Below are 14,522 nucleotides of genomic sequence, written 5' to 3' on the forward strand. Positions count from 1 at the left end.
GTAAACTTACAAGGAATGTTATTATTATTATTATTATGAAACCTGAAAGTGTGCTGCATTACTTCATGTGCCAACATTTATAATGAATGTACCACTCAAATGTTTCAGGCTGTTTCACTCAAAACTATAACACTATATTACAAATTCAAAGCTGCTAATGTTTATAGTGGAGTCTTATCAATATGTGATTTTTTAGTTAAGATGTTAAGTGTGGATAACAAGAAACATAAAGCATTAGGTATGAATGAGTTGACCTGTATTTGAACTGCCACCTTTATCCAAGGTTGGTTCTTACCCTGCCTGGACAGGATACCGTTATTTTGAGTGGCCAAGAATGAGTGTGGCTACAGACCTGAAATGGAAAAATATACCTGTCTTCTAGAGCTGGGTTCAAATTTCAGCCTGGACACTACTGTGTGTAGTTTGCATATGTGCTTAGTCATCTGTGGATTTTCTCCCAGTATTCCAGTTTTCCCCCAGCTTACTAACAGCATCAGTGTAAAATTAACTGGTGAATCTAAACTGGCTGAGAATAAGTGAAGGAGCATGAGTGGACAATACTAGAATGGCAGCTTGTCCAGAGTTGGTTCCTACAGCCCTTGTGATGATGATCCTCATTAGGCTTATCATGCAAATGGACGAATATTAGTTTGAAACACAGATGGCGTGAATATAAATAAAAAAAACATAGTTGGATTCCATGTGACACTAGATATGAAAGTAACATTTAAATAACGACCATCCATCCAAGCACTTTAGCGGGACGTTCTGCTTATCTTAGCAGCATTGGATGCAAGGCAGGAACCGAACCTGGGCACTCTCACGCACACCGCCACTCTACTCACAATTAAATAAGCACCCATGCAAAATCCCTGGAGGTGGGTCACTGGCCGGGTTTGGAACAAATGTCCAAATAGCTGCGAGACTACCGTGCTTCTCATTTGTATAACGTATGTTAAACAAAACCAAACAATAATATCCGACTTGCAAATGTTATCAATTATTGACGCGATGTTTTTCCAAAGAACCTTCACGACAGATTAAGTTTTCCCAACTGCGACCGCAGCGGCCTGAGAGCAAGCGATTGGTCAGTTTTCTTGTGACCTGAAGGTAACCTCACTCTCTGTGTTCTCACCGTCAAAGGACACAATTGAGCTTCTAACTAGCGGTTGCCGCTGCTGGAATCTCCGTACGACTCAAGTAAGGAAACGGTGTGGTTGACTTCCTTTCTTTCTTTCCAGAGTGTCGCCCTGCTCCGGTGAGTGCTGGCCGAGTGCTGAGAGTAGCGGTTTCTCCGATTCCGAGGCAGATGTTGCGCATGAGCCTCAGACCTCCTTGTCTTTGATGTGCTGCGCAGAAACTTGCATCTGTTCTGTTGGGAAAAGAGCACTGACTGAGTTGACGTAAACAATATAACTTTATTTTATTTTGATTACAAGAATGCCTATTCAGAGTGTTTAGGTTTATGAATGATAATTTTGAGAAAAGCTAATGTTCTTTGTTGTTATTGTTAAGCACGATGGCCGCTCAGTTGAAAAATGCATTTGCATGCACATAGAGTCCACCGTCGACTCCAGAGCTGCTAGGCAGAAAGCGGTTAACGCCATCAAAGTGCAAGTGTAGTGCTCGTTGTGATTTTATCCGGGATGTTTTGTCATTGTTGCTGTAATTGCTGCTGTTCGCTGCGGTTTCTGTATTGTGTTAGTCTAAACTTTAGACTCTAAAGAATAAACTTAACAAAAACACTATTTACTTTAAACTTCAGAAAGGGTTTGCGCTGTCGGTTCGTGTACTGCTTTTCCTTTATGTTACTAGTGCAGCCCATCTCACAGTCCCATGTTAGTCCACGGAGCAAGTAGAAAACTTGTCCCTTAGTGCTGTGTCAGCATTTATGTTCTGCCCTCGAACCTGATGTAAAAAACCGGATGGATGAATGTAAATGTAAATCTAGCAACTGAGTGAAACTTGCAGATTTGCGTAATGAATGACGTCACTGTACGGAGTTAAATCGGTTGGCAACATGTAGCAAAATTATATCTTGATAAGTGTAATAATCTAGTTGCATGACCATTCATAATGAGGGTGTGATTTTTTTAACTATTGTCTTCCATTAGCCAGAAGGCTTTGAAAAATGCTGGATTATGGAAGTTTCGTCCATGCATCTTCTAAACCCACTTATCCAGAGTGGAAGATTCCTATTCCAGCCACGAACAACCGCTGCACAGACACACATAAGGACTAGTTTAGCATTGCCAATGAACCTAACCTGCATGAGTTTTGGATTTGTGCCGATTAGTGAGAAAATTCACACTGGGATAGGGAGAACATGCAAACATACAGGAAGCACACTATACTCACACCAGTCTCCTTACTATGAGGCAGTAGTGTTACCACTGCACCTTGTTCCACCAGTTATGGAACTTGTATATTCCATTCTGAGATCAATTAATTCAGTTCAGGGCTGCAGGGAGTTCTTGGTAGCATTTGGCTCAAGACAACACATAAGCTGAATGGGGGCTACGAAAACGTGTGTAAAATTTTAAAAAATGTATGGATTGACTGTACCTTGCAAAAACATGTTGTTGTATTACATTGACAAGTGCCACAAATCTTTGTAAAATTATTGTGCCTTCAGTCCATCCATTCATTATATAATATGCTTATCCACCTCAGGGGTACAAGCCACACCTGTCCTTGTAGCATTTGAACTGAAGCAAGACAAAATCTTGGGAAAGGTGTCAGTCCATCACAGGGCACATTCTTTTACACACCTACATTTGACACTTACCTAGGAACAGTTAATCTAACATGCAAATATTTGGGAAGGGGGGAGAAAATCCATGCAGTCGTGGAAAGAGCATGCAAACTCCACACAGGCAATTACCAAATGTAGGATTCTAATTCGGGGAACTGTGCCATCAGGCTATTACCTGTTTATATTTCTTTATACTTTTTCCAGTAATCAGTAAGGAATACAGTATGCTAAGTCATTTTTCACATGCATTAATCTTCATACCAAATGTGAAAAATTAATTTGATCAAACAGCTACTTTGTCTACTCGTGATGGCTTAATGTTAAAATGTAGTAAATATGCAGCAAATAAACAAAAAGTAAATGAGGTGAAACTTGTAAAAACTGACAAGAATTGTTATTATTTAAGAAGCATCCATCAATCCAGTTTCAATTTTCCAAGAGTGGCATCTATCCTAGAATAAGCACATGCACACTGTTACATAATCTAATATGCATCTCTTAATGATGTTATAGGAAACCAGTGTGCTTTGAGAAACTGACATGAGCATAAGGTAAATTTGCAAACTACACACTAAGGGTCACTGGAGCAGTGCTAGCTAGAGTGTATGCTACCTAATGACATGAGATTAATATATTAGTTATACTCACTTATTTAATTTACCGAAGAGTAGGTTGTTAAAGTGCCTACAAATGAATATTATAAGTAAATGACAAAATATATCAATACTAATCTAAATTAAAGTGGAAATGGAGAGTAAATAAACCTCTTCATTTTGTCTCATTAGGAAAGAATGACCTACTTCAATTGATTGCTACACTGGTATTTTATATTTGTTGATAATGCTCATGTGTAGCAAAGTTTTAAATTTTTTGTTAGTCTTGATGTCTGTTATTCAAAGTTTAGTGCATTATTAAATATAATTTATAGCAAATATTCCATTCCATCTGAACTTGTGTGGTGCTGAGGTGAGACCTGTTGCATGGCTGCACTCGGGTCCTAATCTGGGATCCTGAGTTGGTTTGTCATGTGGTGGGTGCGGCAACGTGCTATAATATTGCTTACTTTGCATTTGATAATTTGCCAAAAAGCATTGACTGCATTACAGTCTGGGTAATAATGTGCCCCAGTGGATAGTACTTCTGCCTCACAGCACCTGCGTTCAAATCCAACCAGGCCAAAGTACATTTACTTCAGATCTGTCTGGGTGTTTCTCCAATTATATTCCAAAGACATGTGTTTTTGGTAGTTCAAAGGTGTGTGTAGCAGTGTGCTCTGTGATGAAATGGTGACCTATTCAAAGCTGATTCCTATCTTTCACCCTGTGTTTCCTGGACAGACTTTCATTACACTGTATTGGATTGATCAGGTTTAGAAATGGGTGGGCATATGCATTAAATAATAATAATTGCATTTCATTTCAACTATGATAGGTGGATCTCTGGACAGAGGAAGTGCTGGCAGAAATTGGTGTCACAGGGCTGAGGCATTAGCTAGAGATGGGGGATGATACACCAACAGAAATATAGGTAAAGCACAAAAAACATAGGTTTGTTGTTAAATAAACAAAGTTTTAAACCAGGAAATAAACCTAACTAGCAATCCAAACCAAAATCATGAGACAAAAATTGTAGATAAAAACAACAGAGTAAAGGTCCTACATGTCACTAAGAACTCCTTTCTCTAATTAACCAACATCAATGTATCAAGCAGAGTTTTTGTTATTATAATCCAAAAGTTTGGATACAAGTCTATGCGTGCTGTTGTCTTTTCTAGGGGTGACACAATGAATACGTCACATGACTGGAAGGGAGTATAGCTAATGTATACTTCATTCTACAGCCATAATATGGGACAAAAATAGTGACGGGCTAAAAAGAAAACAAAGAAAAAAATGGAAATGAGAAATCAGGAAATGAAATAATATTAAATAATACACTAAACAAAACAATAACATAAAATTCCAAAACTGTACACAGAATTACTAAAAAATTGAGAAGTCATAACACCATTCAGTCTGGAACAAATGTACCTCTGTTTCAACTGCAGTGAAGCTGCAGAAGTGAAAGACATGTTTTAATTGTGTACAAAATTTACTAAAAACATAGCAAGTAAATGTTTTGCCTGTATACTGTGTATGGTTCTAAAAAATTCAAATGCACATTTGCATAATGTGCATTTTTAAACATAAATATTTTGATGTGAATTTATTGCTAAACCACCCAACTACATAAATAAGGGCTCATTTTATAAGGACTAATCTAGCAAAAAGGGATAGTTATATTTCCTATAAAAAGCATTCACCCTTTTTGGAAGTTTTCACGTTTTATTCTGCAGATGTACAGAGCTGATAGTGAGACCTATGCACACAGACCCAAAGTTGTAATGGCTGCTGACGTTGTATCTTCTGAATATTGAGTTCAAGGGCTTAATACTTATGCAATCAATTCTTTTGTGTTTTATAATTAAAATTATTTTGGAACACATTTTAAAGATCTGTTTCGTCTGACATTGAAGATTTTTTTTCTGTTGATCAATACCAAAAAAGACAAATTAAATCCTCTGTGATGCTGAATTGTATAGCAATAAAATGAGAAAACTTTCAAGGGGGGGGGGGGGAACACTTTTTATAGACTCTGTATGTACTAATAATGTATGTATGTTATGTACAGTTACATTCCAAAACATAAGCATTCAATTTTCCACATAACTACTTAATATGCATTGTACTCCAGAGAGATTGCTCATCAGTTGCTAGATCTTACATACACACAAGCCTGCCCCTGCATGTCTGGCAGTTACTGGAACGTGCCATGAGTGCTTCTGCCTTGCTAAACTATGTAAATGAAATCTGTGACTGTTAATTGTCAGAGACATCATGCAGTTGGACAGGGCCTTAAACAAGCATATTTCTTGCTAATCCAGGTACAGCATCTGGCATGTCCAGATGTCTTCATTCTTATTGATTAAGTGTTGTTATATTTGGCCTAAAATAGTGTGCTGTCATTCAACTTCCTCGACTGAATGCCAAGTGTCACACGGGTTTGGAATTCTATGCAAATACAGTTAAACCTGAGTCAGGCTCTGGGTGATGTGTAATGATATCTATACATATAAAAGGCAAAGCCCTCACTGACTCATCACTAATTCTCCCACTTTCCATATAGGTGGGAAGCTGAAATTGCACATGCTCATTCTTTCCAGTATACTTACAACAGTTAGGTATGTTTCATGTCCTATTGCAACACTCAAGGGGGTAAAACGGGTGTACCCCCTAAACTGTATATATAGATAGGGGAAACCCCTCCTCACTATTTCTGCAGCTTCCAATATACATAGGAAGCCCAAATTTCCCATGCTCATCCTTTACACTGTACTTACAAATGCTAAGTATATTTCATTTTGCGCTGTGCCCCATAACAAACTTTAGAAAATAACTTCTTCTTTTTCCTTTTGGTGGTTTCATTCCTTATTTCCATTAACAGGCGATTTATTTCACGGCAGAGATGCACAAGGGCCACCCCTGGTCCCTCTTCCTTTTTCCACATGGCCGCTGTCCTTGCACCTACCACGTGGTTGGCTCCCTGCCTATATACATTAATGACATCCCGCGCTCATGAGCCTCCGCACTCACTTCCTTACTTTCCTCAGCTGTTCATCATGCTCACTGCTCCCTTCTTCTTTACTCCACCGCTTCAAGCCTGTTATTGTTGGCCTTGCTTCATGTCTTCCTGTTGGTGACTCCTGCCTTTTTGTTACAATCATCAAATTCACTCTCAATACTAAAATAAGCTTACGACAATTACATTGACATGTTACGTTATTTTTAAAATGTTTCCTTTTCTTTTCCATAACTTCTTTAACACACTTCTTCTCCGCTGCGAAGCGCAGGTATTTTGCTAGTTCTTTATAGTATTAAGCCCAAGTAAGTCTTGGGACAGTATTCTGCTGCCATTTAGTGGGTGAAATGATTGCTGAAAAAAAAAACCATGAATATCTGTATGCTTTCTGCCATTTTATGGACTATCTAAGGTAACTTATCAATGTCCACAAAAACTCTATGGCAAATGAAAAGCTGTAAAGGCAGTTTCAAGTGGTAGTGCATCAATTGTACAGGTCAGGTACTGATATTCTACCCTTTCTAGTACAACTAACAGGAAAAAATATAAGAAAAGTGGTCAAAGTGATGTGTTTCTATTGTCCTGAATGCAACATCGGGCAGTGTACTGGTGACTGTCGCAAAACGTATTGCACAAAGGATGTGTACTAAATCTGCATCAGTACAACAGTGAACACTAGACATACCTTTTCAACTGTATTTATGTTTACATTTTGGTATTTACATGTTTGTGCTACATGAAATAATATTTTTTCATGTTGAAAAATATTGAATGTTTTTGGTTTGTTTTTCCTGGGGTAAACATAACACAAAGGAGGCTACAAACAAAAGTTTCATATTTTTGCATCATGTGAAAAAAAGACTTTAATCACTTTAATCCAAAATTGTATTCCTCAATCCTCTATGTCCTATGTTGCAAAGATTAAGACAAGGTCTTTAAGTCAGTCCACAAACACAAACAGTACAGCCAGACAGAAGTTCTAGTGAAACACATGTACAGGTTCACAAGTGAAGGAAGATATAGTATGTACTTTAATAATATATTTTACAGATATTTTTCTCCATATCACCTTTAAGTTATTTAAAGGAAATATTAGGTTGATACAGATAAAAATAACTGTATAAGAATATGAATATCACATCATTTTTGTTTTCAGATTTATTTGTTCAAATAAATACAATTTTGATGTATCCATATACTGTAAATATTTATGCATTATCTTACATTGTATTTTAATTGAAATGTCATCTTTCTCTTTCTGTGGAGTACATCAGTTATTAGTTATTATATTTTGCAGTAATTATCATCGTGACCAAAATATATTAACTGTGTTTGGCTGTATCGTCTTTTCTAGTGGAAAATTGTTTACCAGAATGACTGTTCTGACACTAGCCACTCCCACAGATTGTGTTTTCAGTACAGAAAGCAACTTTGCATCTTAATCACAAAGCTCCCCAAAGTCAGAGACAGTTTACAGTCTACTATTTCTAGTCTAAATGTAAATGAAAAAATAACTTGAAGAAATTCTCAGATGATTCTGCACTTTTGGGTGTATTGATGATGGGGATGACACAGAGTACAGGAGTTAGATAGAGAAATTAGTTTCTTGGTGCAAAGAGAATTGCCTACATATTAACATCAGCAAACCAAGGAACTGGTTATTGACTTATACCCCACCAGACTCCGTGTCCTGTTACTATTTAGGAAGTGGGTATAGAGGATTTGGGAGTCCACATTAATGACAGATTGGACTGGTCTCGGAACACAAAACTGTATAAGAGGGCAGAGTATGCTCTTTTTCCTTAGGAGACGGACATCCATTAATGTACTGTAGAAAGTGACATCCTTCACATCTTCTATAACTCTGTGATGGCCAGTGGAATGTACTGCACTGTGGTGTGCTGGGTTGGTTACATCATTTCAAGAGAAGCCAACTGAATCAACAGACTAATTAATAATGGCAAGGTCAGTTATAGGACACATTCTGGACCCCCTGGAGATAGTAGCAAATGAGAGAATTAAAACAAAACTGAGTGCCATTCTGAACAATGCTTCACATCCTCTCTCTGACACACTGACATGGAGTAGTTTCAGCCAATAAAATATTCAGCAGATGTGTGTCAAGAAACACTAATGGGGATCCTTTATACCCACAGCAATATGTCTGCATAATGCCTCACTATGACTGAGAGCCAAGTCAGAACTTTTCTTTCTTTTTAATTTTCTTGCTGTATAGTCATTCTGGTTTGTGTTTAGACCAAAATGCATGTGTATATTTTCTACTTAATTATTTACTTATTTGCCTGTTCATTTATTTAAAGAGCTTCCGTAAAAAGGCAGATTTCCTCCTTGGGACAAACAAAGTAGAAGGGGGAAGGAAAATGGGCAGAGATTTTGACTGAACCTGATATATCTGCTAACCCTTTGAACAGTGCGTGCTCCATCAGGCATTATGCTATTGGCTGTCATCAAACAGAGGGCAAATAGGGTAGTGATGAAGGGTCAGCACACAGCCGTTAAATGTCTTTAAGTTGACACGGTCTAGCCACAAGATCAGTAACTGCAGAACATAAATCTGGTAAGTTCCATAAAATCTGATAAATGTCTTATATCATGTTTACCTTCATGCAGTTGTTGGTTATTATAATAATTGCCAAAATTCTTCAAAATGTATATATTTTTTTACTTATTTATATTCAATAAATAATGATAAATTACTTTAAAATAAGCCTTTTGTTTTTTTCTGGGTTCAAAGTACTAGTCAGACTTAAAATTGAGCATCAGGAAATTAATATAATAATTATCAATACGTATTGATAGCAAGTGATATAAATGAACCATGGTAACATTTTGGCCATATTGCCCACCCCACATCATCATGCACGCTTTATAAAATACAGTGGCACTTGGAAGCATGTCTGATTTTAGGCCAAAAAACATCCAAATTTTGTGAAACTCACTCTTAAAATACATTCAAAAGAGTTCAGCATCCTTCTTTTTTATTAGAAGAATTTCCTGGCAGCTGTGCCTTATTTTCTCAGAAAATTTTATGTATATCAGCCACAGTGAATGCCTTGTTGAATTGAAGCTTTGCGATATTTGGCTGGTTGTGAGAAATGTGTTGCAATGGTACATTCTCATAGGTTACGTGATATCTTGGGGTTAGGTGATAATACAGAAGCAATATGAAAAGTTAGAATTTCGGATCACAGGAAGGCAGGTAAAACACAGACAAAAATATCCAAAGTGCTAGCTAGATAACAACGTAGAAAATGTAGAAATTGAACTTGGAGCTTTTGAAAGTTTTATGTATATATTTTCTTGTTATCAAACTTTTATCAAGCAAATACGCAAATATTAGTTACAGCAAATCACACATAACCCTGAAAACATCAATACAAAATAATACACCCATCCAGCCCCACATCCCCACAGTTAATCAAGAAGGAGAGAAGCCATAGCTGTACACAGGAAAATTTTTATTATTATCTTACCATAATAAAATAATTTATTACACTTTTGTTTATTAAATAATTTTGTAACAGTGAGTCATATTAAAAAAAATAACAGTGATAACAGAATGCAATTACATTTTCTGGGAGAGTACTATAAATACATGATTTTAATACCACTTTACAATATTTTTACTTAAAAAAAACAGCCCAGATAGGTTTGTAGTGGTTGAAATACCTGTAATTGACAGCAGAGTCCAACTCGAGTGATTAAAAAAAAAATACCATTAATTAATGTGCTGTTGTTAGTTGTTGCCTGTGGAGAGTCTATGGCTAATCAAGTTCACATTTCTTAAACTCTCACATTTCATAAAATCTATGTTGAAGTCTAAAGCCAAAATTGTTGGCTGCTTTGGATCATGGTGGAGATCAGGTTTGGAGCTTTGATGATCAATTAAAGTGCAGGGAAATATTGAATCATTTTAATATGCAGATAATGCTGGTGTGAGGTTTATTTGTTGTTAACTTAAATACAGAATACATATTTGTTTACTCTGTGCTTACATAACACCTACATAATTCCTTTCCTTTTGCATTTATTTCTAGGTAAGTGACTTTTTATCTTTTTTTAACTTTTTCAAGTTATCAAAAGGGGCGGCACGGTGGCCCAGTGGGTAGCACTGCTGCCTCGCAGTTAGGAGACCCGGGTTCGCTTCCTGGGTCCTCCCTGTGTGGAGTTTGCATGTTCTCCCTGTGTCTGCGTGGATTTCCTCCAGGTACTCCGGTTTCCTTCCACAGTCCAAAGACATGCAGGTTAGGTGCATTGGCGATTCTAAATTGTCCCTAGTGTGTGCTTGGTGTGTGTGTGTGCGCCCTGCGGTGGGCTGGCGTCCTGCCCGGGGTTTGTTTCCTGCCATGTTCCCTGTGTTGGCTGGGATTGGCTCCAGCAGACCCCCGTGACCCTGTAGTTAGGATATAGCGGGTTGGATAATGGATGGAAGTTATCAAAAGTGCTGCTGCATCAGTTTCTCAAAAAAACGCACACAGGGATAATGCATTAAACATTGCCTTATGAGGCATGGCGTATTTGCTGCCCCCTATGCAGTTTTTAATCTTACTAGGCTTGAGACAATGTACTGAATCCACAAGCAATGTGGAGCAAGCATTCAAAACAATGGTAAAAATAATACTGTAAATAAAAAAAAATAAACATAAATATTAGCTCGGGAAAACGTGACAAAATTAAAAGATTAGCTTTAAAACAATAAAGCATACAAGACATATTTTGAAAACAATACAAATGTATACATTCTTCAACATATCTTCACCCCCCCAAGAAAACTATTTACAGTATTTTGAGTGTTGAAATAGTGAAATTGAATGCAAGACAAACCACAACTGTTTAACTCATTCTGCATGTTAACCATTGCAAATTGTTTTGCAAGTTAAAAGATGCCTACTTACAGTGCAAGCATAATAAATACTGTATATAACAGACATTGCACATGTGACTGGCACTTTACTCTAGAAATTAACAGATTTAACAAAATGACATATTCAGTACATAAACAATGAGATATCTGAAAATCAAGAAACTAAATGATAGTATCATGCACTGATATAATGTAGGTTTGAAATGTTCATGCTCCATTTTGGTTTAAAGAAGTAGAGGTCTGCTCAGTACTGATATAGTTTCTTCCTTCTACCAGCTGCTCCAGACAGAATTCCATCCCATTTCTGCCTTCCTTCTCCTCATCATATAAAAGTTTCAATTTTGCTTCTGACAGCATTCCTATTTTCCCTCTAAAAGGCACTTGAATTGTGCAGGTAGCCAGTACATGCTCTGAAGCATAACTAGAAGTTAATGAGCACATGGACGAGTCACACTATTGTTTATGCAGTTGAGCACTGAAAAATGGTAGTGCCTTACATTATATAGTAAATATGTTGAAATATAATTTTAAAATTGCATGTAAACAGTTTAAAAATTGAAGGAGCGAAGGTACCATAGTGGTAAAGAATGTTGCCCCTGAATGAACAGCAGAGAATTAAACTGGCCTGCAGGCAAAAATAGTTGCAGACCCCATCGTAAAGCTTTAAACATTTAACTGTAAAAAAACGTTTTAACCTGTAAAAAAAAAAATGTCACAACTGTACCTCAAACTCAACAGTTTACAGGTTTATACTTATTAATGTTTCTGTAATTTATAAATTAGATACTATTTGAAATTTATTGTATTAACTTGTATGACAATCCTATAAGCAGAGCCGGTTAACCCATTAGGCAACACAGGCAGGAGTCTAGGGCTTTGTTATCTGAGAGGCACTGTTTAGGCAAGTAAGGTGCGCATGCCCCAGAAACTGAGGGGGACTTTCCCTTCAAGGGCTCCATATGGGCTTTGACCATCACTGCCTTTATGTATTTGACAAAATTTATTGTTTTAGGTCCCTTAGTTGGTATTATGTGGTGGCAAATCTTACATACAAGCTTGCTAGTTATTGTGTGGTTTTTCGTTCCCATTTGCCAGAAAGTCAAAGTAAGTCCAGATCCCAGTCTAGCTGTCCTCTTTGCCAGTTACAGTAAGTATACTTGTAAAGACTCCAACACTGCTGAAATTGCTATCTTATTAATACTTGCGAGTCAATGGAAATCTAGGCTGCAACTCTAACCATGGTAAACCAGAAATGCATTTGTAATGCAGGCTACAGAATCAATATCATGAAAAATGAGTATTGAGTGGCTTTTAAAATCGATAGTAAATGATATTTCAATACTTTTGACAATCCTACTGGATATGTATGTAATTCTCAAAGTTCATACTTTAATTTGTTGGTATTTTTATTTTGTAATATTGCAGAATATCCATCCATCCATTTTTCAACCCGCTGAAGCCGAACACAGTGTCACGGGGGTCTGCTGGAGCCAATCCCAGCCAACACAGGGCACAAGGCAGGAACCAATCCCAGGCAGGGTGCCAACCCACTGCAGGACACACACAAACACACCCACACACCAAGCACACACTAGGGCCAATTTAGAATCACCAGTCCACCTAACATGCATGTCTTTGGACTGTGGGAGGAAACCGGAGCGCCCGGAGGAAACCCACACAGACACGGGGAGAACATGCAAACTCCACGCAGGGAGGACCCAGGAAGCGAACTCAGGTCCCCAGGTCTCCCAACTGCGAGGCAGCAGCGCTACCCACTGCGCCACCATGCCGCCATTGCAAAATATACTGTATATAAATATATATTTTGCTACACGAAAATTCCATGTTTACGTGCCCTTTTCATGTTTTGCTGTTTTGCAGTCTTTTTGAGGCTGTTGAATGAGTTAAAATGGAAAATATACAGGGAGGCATGGTGGCGCAGTGGAAAGTGCTGCTGCCTCGCAGTTGGGAGACCTGGGGACCTGGGTTCGCGTGGAGTTTGCATGTTCTCCCCGTGTCTATGTGGGTTTCCTCCGGGCGCTCCGGTTTCCTCCCACAGTCCAAAGACATGCATGTTAGGTGGACTGGCGATTCTAAATTGGCCCTAGTGTGTGCTTGGTGCGTGGGTGTGTTTGTGTGTGTCCTGCGGTGGGTTGGCACCCTGCCCGGGATTGGTTCCTGCCTTGTGCCCTGTGTTGTCTGGGATTGGCTCCAGCAAACCCCCGTGACCCTGTGTTCGGATTCAGCGGGTTGGATAATGGATGGATGGATGGATGGAAAATATACACATTATACAAGTTGAAGTAACCTCTCTCATGGTAAATTTGAAAAAGTAAACTAAACTACGATGTATGTTGCACAGTATGTTTATTTGTTTAAAGAGAGATGAGTTAAAAATTCACCAATGCTTTACAATGGAAAGTTTTGACATTTCAGAAACATATACAGTGACTGTATAGCAATGTCATAATACAAGAGGTTTTGTAATTGATACTATTAACAGGGAAATTTTATTATGCCTAATACAGATTGAATACCACAGGAAAATAGATATTCACATTCAATTATTTTTTTTATTTAATTAACCTATTTTAATCAAATGAATAATATTGGGCATTTTTCTATAATAGGCTATAAATATAAATACCGGCAGCAATGACAGCTTTAGAATTCTGGTATATTTATTAAGTATTACCCAGTTATCATGTAAGACTTGAATATTAATGTGTGATAGACATGGAGATGCCTCCAGTGTAACAGCAAGTATGTGTATTTTATAATCTTGGGGGGAATTCAGCATAGAGTTTAATAAAGAATATTGTTATCTGCAATTCTTGAGTAACAGTGATGTACTGGTGAGAAGAAGGAATATGCTCTTGAGTTTGGATTTAGAAATCTCCAAAGGTCTGATAAGTTGTAATTGTTTTTGCTGTGTTAGGCTTATTGCCCCTGTGGCAGAAGATATATCCAGGTCTGCAAGTGTGTCAAATATTAGCAAAATCTTCACTCTTGGAGCTAAATTGTTTCATGCAAACAGGTTGAAGGACAGACAGAGAAAGTATACAACGACAACTGTTGGTGCTCATTGCATTACATGCAACGTAGCAAAAAAGCAGATTGCTACATCTATTCTGGGCTGCCTACCTTTGGCCTCATCAGTCTTATTGGGTTTCTTTTTCAGTTTGGTTGTTGGGTCATCTCATGATGTGGAGGGACATGTACATATAAGTAGAGCTTGAACAGTATTTTGGGGGCTTTGTTATT

General features: G+C 37.7%; 1 protein-coding gene across 4 annotated transcripts in view; it reads left to right on the forward strand.

The window, feature by feature from the left end:
- The first annotated feature begins 956 nt into the window (after nucleotides 1-956).
- tspan11 (tetraspanin 11) overlaps nucleotides 957-14,522 on the forward strand; it is a 343,309-nt gene continuing 329,743 nt past the window's right edge. For 3 of the 4 annotated variants that reach the window (XM_028810166.2, XM_051923125.1, XM_028810184.2), the window contains exon 1: nucleotides 1,121-1,258. The gene's annotated coding sequence lies outside the window, so the exon portion shown is untranslated. The other variant, XM_051923121.1, reaches the window with a different exon arrangement.

The sequence above is a fragment of the Erpetoichthys calabaricus genome, chromosome 1 (assembly GCF_900747795.2).
Source record: "Erpetoichthys calabaricus chromosome 1, fErpCal1.3, whole genome shotgun sequence".
In the NCBI taxonomy this organism is placed as follows: Eukaryota; Metazoa; Chordata; class Cladistia; order Polypteriformes; family Polypteridae; genus Erpetoichthys; species Erpetoichthys calabaricus.